This window comes from Triticum dicoccoides, chromosome 5B (assembly GCF_002162155.2).
Source record: "Triticum dicoccoides isolate Atlit2015 ecotype Zavitan chromosome 5B, WEW_v2.0, whole genome shotgun sequence".
NCBI classification, from domain to species: Eukaryota; Viridiplantae; Streptophyta; class Magnoliopsida; order Poales; family Poaceae; genus Triticum; species Triticum dicoccoides.
Window position 1 is genome coordinate 52,342,971 of NC_041389.1, and position 9,164 is coordinate 52,352,134.

Genomic DNA, 9,164 nt, shown 5'->3' on the forward strand with positions numbered 1-9,164 from the left:
GGAGAAACATCATAAGATCCAACTACAATAGCAAAGCTCGGGATACATCAAGATCGTGCCATAGAGGGAACACGAGAGAGAGAGAGAGAGAGAGATCAAACACATAGCTACTGGTACATACCCTCAGCCACGAGGGTGAACTACTCCCTCCTCGTCATGGATAGCGCCGGGATGATGAAGATGGCCACCGGTGAGGGTTCCCCCCCCCCTCCCCGGCAGGGTGCCAGAACAGGGTCCCGATTGGTTTTTCGTGGCTCTAGAGGCTTGCGGCGGCGGAACTCCCGATCTATCTTCTGTTCTGGAAGTTTTAGGATACGTAGGTATATATGGGTGCAAGGGTTACGTCGGTGGACCTCCGGGGTGCTCACGAGGTAGAGGGGCGCACCCTAGGGGGGTGGGCGCGCCCCCCACCCTCGTGGGCAGCCCGGGACTCCCCTGACGTGCACTCCAAGTCTATCAGGTTGCTTTCCTTCCAAAAATAACTTCTCCAGTTGATTTCGTTTCGTTTTGACTCCATCTGATATTCCTTTTCCTCGAAACACTGAAATAGGCATAAAACAGCAAATCTGGGCTGGGCCTCCGGTTAATAGGGTAGTCCCAAAAAATAATATAAAAGTGGATAATAAAGCCCAATGTTGCCTAAAACAGTCCATAAAGTAGCATGGAGCAATCAAAAATTATAGATACGTTGGAGACGTATCACCGATCCAAGTACCGAACGTACGGCACCTCCGAGTTCAGCACACTTTTATCTCGATGACGTCCCTCGAACTCCGATTCAGCCGAGCTTTGAGGGAGAATTTAGTCAGCACAACGGCGTGATGACGGTGATGATGTTGCTACCGACGCAGGGCTTCGCCTAAGCACCGCTACGATATGATCGAGGTGGAATATGGTGGAGGGGGGCACCGCACACGGCTAAGAGATCAAGAGATCAATTGTTGTGTCTTAGGGTGCCCCCATGCCCCCGTATATAAAGGAGCAAGGGGGGAGGCAGGCCGGCCCTGTAGGACGCGCCATGAGGAGGAGTCCTCCTCCTAGTGGGAGTAGGACTCCCCTTTTCCTAGTCCCACTAGGAGGGGGGAAGGAAGGAGAGGGGGAGGAGAAGGAAAGAGGGGGCGCAGCCCCTCCCCTCGTGGCTTCTCCTCTTTTTCCCCTAAAGCCCACTAAGGCCCATATGTACTCCCGTATTCCCGCAACTCCACCGGTACTCCGAAAGTTACCCGAATCACTCGGAACTGTTCTGATGTACGAATATAGTTGTCCAGTATATCGATATTTATGTCTCGACCATTTCGAGACTCCTCGTCATGTCCCCGATCTCATCCGGGACTCCGAACTACCTTCAGTACATCAAAACACATAAACCCATAATCTAAATTGTCACCGAACATTAAGCATGGGGACCCTACGGGTTCGAGAACTATGTAGACATGACCGAGACACATCGCCGGTAAATAACCAATAGCGGAACCTGGATGCTTGTATTGGTTCCTACATATTCTACGAAGATCTTTATTGGTCAAACTGCATAACAACATACGTTGTTCCCTTTGTCCTCGGTATGTTACTTATCTGAGATTCGATCATCGGTATCATCATACCTAGTTCAATCTCGTTACCGGCAAGTCTCTTTACTCGTTCCGTAATGCATCATCCCGCAACTAACTCATTAGTCACATTGCTTGGAAGGCTTATAGTGATGTGCATTACCGAGAGGGCCCAGAGATACCTCTCCGACAATCGGAATGACAAATCCTAATCTCGAAATATGCCAACTCAACAAGTACCTTCGAAGACACCTGTAGAGCACCTTTATAATCACCCAGTTACGTTGTGACGTTTGGTAGCACACAAAGTGTTCCTCTGGTAAACGGGAGTTGCATAATCTCATAGTCATAGGAACATGTATAAGTCATGAAGAAAGCAATAGCAACATACTAAGTGATCAAGTGCTAAGCTAACGAAATGGGTCAAGTCAATCACATCATTCTCCTAATGATGTGATCCCGTTAATCAAATGACAACTCATGTCTATGGCTAGGAAACTTAACCATCTCTGATTCAACGAGCTAGTCAAGTAGAGGCACACTAGTGACACTCTGTTTGTCTATGTATTCACACATGTACTAAGTTTCCGGTTAATACAATTCTAGCATGAATAAAAAACATTTATCATGAAATAAGGAAATAAATAATAACTTTATTATCACCTCTAGCGCATATTTCCTTCATACTGTATATGCATCTTGGCTCCCTATCCCTGACGGTTTCTGGGTCGTGTGGGAAGGACCCCCTCCCCTTATTGCCCACACTCACTTGGCGATGGATCCAAATGCCATCACGGAAAGGGGTTAAAAACCGTTTGTATAGCACCGACACATACTAGTGCAGGTTCCTAATCACAAATCTCATCTCCTTGCAATTTACATTTTTTACCATTTGCCTCTCGTTTTCCTCTCCCCCACTTCAAAAAAAATTGTCGTTTTATTCGGCCTCTTTTTCGTTCACCATTTTCTCGTCAGATCTGTTTTTGAGTGCAATCTTGTTGCAAAGTCATCATGACTCAAGAGAACACCAAGTTGTGTGATTTCTCAAATACCAACAACAATGATTTTATTAGCACTCTGATTCCTCCTCCTGCCACTAGTGCGGAGTCTTGTGATATTAATACTTATTTGCTGAATCTTGTTATGAAAGATCAATTTGCCGGTACTCCTAATGAGGATGACGCGTCCCATCTTAACACATTCGTGGAATTATGCGATACGCAAAAGAGAAAAGATGTGGAAAATGATGTTGTGAAGTTGAAATTATTTCTGTTTTCTTTGCGAGATCGTGCCAAAATTTGGTTTTCTTCTTTGCCATGCAATAGTATCGATTCTTGGAACAAGTGCAAGGATGCTTTTATTACTAAGTATTTTCCGTCTGCTAAAATTATTTCCCTTAGAACCCGGATCATGAATTTCAAGCAAGTTGAACATGAGCATGTTGCACAATCTTGGGAAAGGATGAAATTGATCCTAAGGAATTGCCCAACTCATGGGTTAAATATTTGCATGATCATAGAAAAAATTTATGCAGGATTGAATTTTGTTTCTTGTAATCTTTTAGATTCCGCCGCGGGGGGTACTTTTATGGAAATTACTTTGGGTGAATCTTGTAAATTGCTAGACAATATTATGCCAAATTACTCACAATGGCATACCGAAAGAGCTCCTATACTAGTAAAAAAGTCAACTCGATAGAAGAAATAAATTCTTTGAGTGAAAAAGTTGATGCTCTTATGAAGTTGGTTGCTAATAAAAGTGCTCCTATTAACTTTAATGATGCGCCTTTGTCTACTTTGATTGAGAAAAATAGTGATGCCATAGATGTGAATTTTGTCTTGCAAAACAATTTCAATAACAATGCATATAGAGGTAATTTTAATCCTAGGCCTTTTCCTAGTAATTCCTCTAATAATTATGGTAATTCCTATGGTAATCCTACTTATAATAATAATAGAAACACCTCTGATCTTTAGAACAATATTAAAGAATTTATCAATACTCAAAAAGCTTCCAATACTTCGATAGAAGAAAAGTTGAATAAAGTGGATGATATGTCTAGAAGTATTGATAGAATTTCTCATGATGTAGAAACTCTCAAGATGAAAAATTTTGTGCCTAAAGTTTAAGAATTAATTAAAGCTCTTTATGTTTCTATGGATGAAAGTAAGAAAAGAACCGCTATGCTTAGAGCTAAAAGAGAATTTTTAGAAAGAGCGTTTTCTAGTGATTACTTTCATAAAAGTGATTAAGATCTTAAAACGATTGGTGTTTCTTCTATTGATCTTTGTTTAGTAAAAATAAGATTGATGAAAAAGGGACTGGAGAAGATTTAACTTTAGCTAGAAGGATTCCCTATGATTCGAGAGTGAAAATCTTGTTGAAAAAATTGATAAAGTGGGTTTGAAGAGGTCAAGACTTTAACTAGTGATGTGCCCACTATTTTGGATTACAAAGACTTTAATTATGATAGTTACTCTTTGGTTGATTGTATTTCTTTTTTGAAATCCATGATAAATTCACCCCATGCTTATGAATAAAATAAAGCTTTTACTAAACATATTGTTGATGCCATGATGAAAGCTTTACAAGAAAAGTTGGAATTAGAAGTTTCAATTCCTAGGAAATTTCATGATCAGTGGGAACCTGCTATCAGAGTCAAGATTAAAAATTATGACTGTTTTGCTTTTTGTGACTTGGGTGCTAGTGTTTCTACAATTCCAAAATCTTTATGTGATGTGCTTGGTCTTACCGATATTGAAAATGCTCTTTAATTTTGCACTTGGCGGATTCTACTATTAAAAAGCCTATGGGAAGAATTAATGATGTTCTTATTCTTGCAAATAGGAATTATGTGCCCATATATTTTATTATTCTTGTTATTGATTGCAATCCGTCTTGTCCAATTATTCTTGGTAGACCGTTTTTACGTACTATTGGTGTCATGGTTGATATGAAAGAAGGAAATATTAAATTTCAATTTCCACTAAGGAAGGGAATGGAACACTTCCCTAGAACAATAATTAGGCCACCATATGAATCAACCATGAGGGCATCTTATGAATCTAGAACCAAAGATGACAACACTTAGATCCTACGTGTTATGCCTAGCTAGGGGCGTAAAACGATAGCGCTCGTTGGGAGGCAACCCAACTTGTATCTTTTTTCTTTTTGGTTTTCTTTCTGTTTTCAATAAAATACACAATTATACCTCTGTTTAGATGTGTTTTTGTGGTTTGAATTAGTGTTTGTGCCAAGCAAGGCCTTTGGGTTGATTTGGGTGAAAGTTGATTTGATCTTGCTGAAAAACAGAAACTTATTCACTCACGAAAATAATTTCATAAATCAGAAACGTACTTTTGAGTTGATCTTTTTGAATAAGATTAATATACAAATTTCTCAGGTTTTCCTAATTGCTCAATATTTTTGGAGTTACATAAGTATTCAAAATATCGAGATTGCTACAAATTGTTCTGTTTTTTACAGATTCTGTTTTCTTTCTGTTGTGTGCTTGTTTTGATGATTCTATGGTTTTCTTTGATGAATTTTTGCCATGGAAAATTGGAATACATTAGATATGATGCAAAAACAAAATATTAATAGGTTTGCAATAGTACTTATAGTAGTGGTTTGCTTTCTTATACTAACGGATCTCACGAAGGTTTTGTTGAGTTTTGTGTGATTGAAGTTTTGAAGTTTTGGATGATCTTACGATGGATGAAGGAATAAGGATTAGCAAAATGCTAAGCTTGGGGATTCCCAAGGCACCGCAAGATAATATTCAAGAAGTAGCAAGCAACTAAGCTTGGGGATGCCCTCGAGTCGCAGCCCCGCTTTCTTCTAACAACCATTGGTATTTTACTTGAAGCTATATTTTATTCGTCACATATTATGACTTTTGCTTGGAGCTCTTGTATGATATTAGTATTTGCTTGTTTTGATTTATGTTTAAGTGTTGAATCCTTGCTGAACACACCTTTTTGAGACAGCCAAAAATTATGTTATGCTTGCTCCTATGCTTCACTTAAATTTTTAGAGCCATGGATTTGCTCTAGTGCTTCGCTTATATCTTTTTTAGCACAATGTGCTTTGTTATTTTTTGAAGAAATGCTCTCATGCTTCACTTATTTATTTGGGAGTTAGTAAAATTTTCAGAAATTCTCTCTTTCTTCACTTAGATTATTTTGAGAGAAATAAACATTATGCTCATGTTCTTCAATTATTTGTTTGAGCTTATCAAAAGCAATATATGAAAATAGTCCCAAAGTGATAGATATCCAAGGACGATATAATAAAAAATTTCATGAAGATCATTGGAAAAAATAAACTTGATTCTTAGTAATGGTTTTGAGATATGACGATATGATATGTGAGTCATGTTGATCAGTAATTGTACTTTAGAAGAATATTGATGTTAAGGTTTGTGATTCCCTATGCAAGCACGAAAGTCAATAGTTATGCAATGAAATTTATATCCTACTTGTGGTGCATTATTCGGTGTTACTTATGCCTAATGCTTGGGTACGAGATTTTTATCTTTTTGGTTGGTCGCTTCTCAATCTTTTTGCTAGAGCCTTCATTTTGCACTAAGTATGATCACTACTTGTGCATCCAAAACCCTTTAAACCAGTTTTGCCATATGAGTCCACTATACCTACCTATATGCGGTATTTCCATGCCGTTCTAAGCAAATTTGCATGTGCCATCTCTATTTTTCAAAATAAATTTCTCTTTTGTGTGCTCTACCGCTCGCGGGGCGGTGAGGGGTGGCCAATACTTTTCATGCTAGATGTGTTATTCTCACGATGAGTGTTTATTCACTTGTCATTGCATGAGAGTACGGCGAAGATATTAGGGATGCCCAGTCCCAAAATGAAAAATGAATTTACTTTATGTTGTCAAATAATAAATTCCTTGAAAAGTGTTGGTATGGAGGGCACCCGTGGATACGGACAAACCATGGAAAGTAAAAGTAATGGTGGAAAAAGGAATAAACTTTATTTTCTATTTGGGAACCGCCTATGATGTATCTAGCACGGAAAGTGTTGGGAGATCTAAGTCATTCTTGTTGGTGGGAAAAGTATGCCTCTCAAAAATGTTTTTATCTCTCAATTTAATTTTTGAGCTCTGGCACCTCTACAAATCCCTACTTCCCTCCGCGAAGGGCCTTTCTTTTACTTATACAATTTTTATTTTGAATTTGAGTCTCCATCTTCTCTTATAAAGCACCAACTAAGGGGCACTATGATCGTATTTGAGCATTGGGTGTAGCTAATATTCGAGTGTGTTTCATGAATGGATCAATGATTGAGAATAATGGGCTAGGGATAACTTGCTTTAGTGTTGATATTTTGAAAGACATGGTTGCTTGTTGGTATGCTTGACTATTAAAGTCTTCATGTATGTAAGGGCATATTTTCCCTTAGTAGTTTTGGTGATTGATGACAATGCATTTGCGGACTAATCGTGTGCTTTGAGCATTTCAGATATATCATGTCTAAACACAAGACGATTCGACGCCCCTCGAAGACTATTGAAGACGGGGTTGCTCTACGTTTCTTTTCGGTGGATTTGAGTTGTAGGAAAGTCATACTATTAACAAGGGTCCGCGTTGGAGAGGTTTGGGTGGAATCTCACGTACACGTCTGTTCCTTTTTGCACCCCCTTACCTTTGGCTCGTTGGAGCATCCTCCGTCCCGCCGTGTCTATGCAAAATGAAGGACTCCTAATGTTGCTGAACTACCGCAGGTCCTTACGATAGTACCGTGGCCTCAGGCCAGGCGCAGCAGCCCGAGCGGTAGTAGGGGCGGATGTAATTTTTTACATCCACGCCCTACGCTGTAGTACCATGCCTTGGCGCGGTAGTACCGTGAGCTCTGGCCAAGCACAGCAGCATGAGCAGAAGTAGGGGCGGATGTAATTTTTTACATCCGCTCCCTACACGATAGTACCGCTCCTGGTTTGCGGTAGTACCGTGTTGGATTTTTGCATAGATAAAAACTCAGTGGATGTAGTTACGGATGTAATTTTTTATATCCGTGCCTACTCTCCCTAGTCTACTCCTGCCTTGCGGTAGTACCGCTAGGGTGCGCGGTAGTATCGCGCCAGCGGTTCTACCACCCCCTGTCTTAGCTCTTCAAGAATAGGCTTGGGCCCTGCCACGCAAGCGGTAGTACCGTGGTACGCCACGGTAGTACTGCAGGCCAGTGCGGTAGTACCACTGGTATGATGCGGTAGTATCGTGTGTCGCGGGCTGAGTTGGTGGCTAACAGTTGTCCCTTGACTATAAAAGGGGTGTCTTCTTCCCCGAGTTGACTACCTCTTCCCTCTCTAAGCTCCATTGATGCTCTAAGCTCCATTTTCGCCCGATCTCTCTCCCTAGCCAATCAAACTTGTTGATTCTCTAGGGATTGGTTGAGAAGGCCCCGATCTACACTTCCACCAAAAGAAATTCGATTCCCCCCACTAATCTCTTGCAGATCTTGTTACTCTTGGGTGTTTGAGCACCCTAGACGGTTGAGGTCACCGCGGAGCCATAGTCCATTGTGGTGAAGCTTCGTGGTGTCGTTGGGAGCCTCCAATTAAGTTGTGGAGATTGCCCCAACCTTGTTTGTAAAGGTTCGGTCGCCGCCTCCAAGGGTACCAATAGTGGAATCATGGCATCTCGCGTTGTGTGAGGGGGTGAGGAGAATACGGTGGCCCTAGTGGCTTCTTGGGGTGCATTGTGCCTCCACACCGCTCCAACAGAGACGTACTTCCCCTCAAAAGTAAGGAACTTCGGTAACACATCCTCGTCTCCATCGGTTCCGCTTTTGGTTATCTCTCACCTTTACTTGTGCAAGCCATATTGTGTTATATCCTTTGCTTGCTTGTGTGCTTATTGTTATTGCATCATATAGGTTACTCACCTAGTTGCATATCTAGACAACCTACTTTGTGGAAAGTTTAATTTGTTAAAGAAAAGCTAAAAATTGCTAGTTGCCTATTCACCCCCCCCCCTCTAGTAAACTATATCGATCCTTTCAATTGGTATCAAAGCCTCATCTCTTAATTAAGGGATTTACCATCCTAAGAGTATGGTTGACACTATAGACGGTGAGAAGGAGCACCCCGGTGTGAATCTTTCCTCGTCTATGGCCGATGGGGGATCCCCGGTCTCACATCAGGAGTTCAATGTGGCTTTGGACACATTGAAAACCTCCATGATGACCGAGGTTAAAGGCATGTTCAAAGAGTTTCTTTGGAAGTGGCCGCTCCCACTAACAAGGTGGCGGATGCCAACTCCGTTAAGGGGGAAGCTTCTAGTGATAGAGTTTCTTTATCTAGTGGTAGAAATGGAAATGGCATCTATACTCATGTTGAACCACCTCTCACTTATGGAGGACCGGTTCCCTCCACACATTTGAATCATGCGGGTTCTCCTCCCAAGATTGCGAAAAATGAGGATTTTGACTCTTGGGTTTATGGCTTCAAACGTCATTTAAACCATGTTAATACTAATCTTTGGAGAATCATTGAGGAAGGTTTCTATCTGCATGATCGGAACAACTTCACCCCTAGAGAAGTTGCGGAAAATCAATTCAATGAGAATGCTCTCTTCATCATCCAAGATGC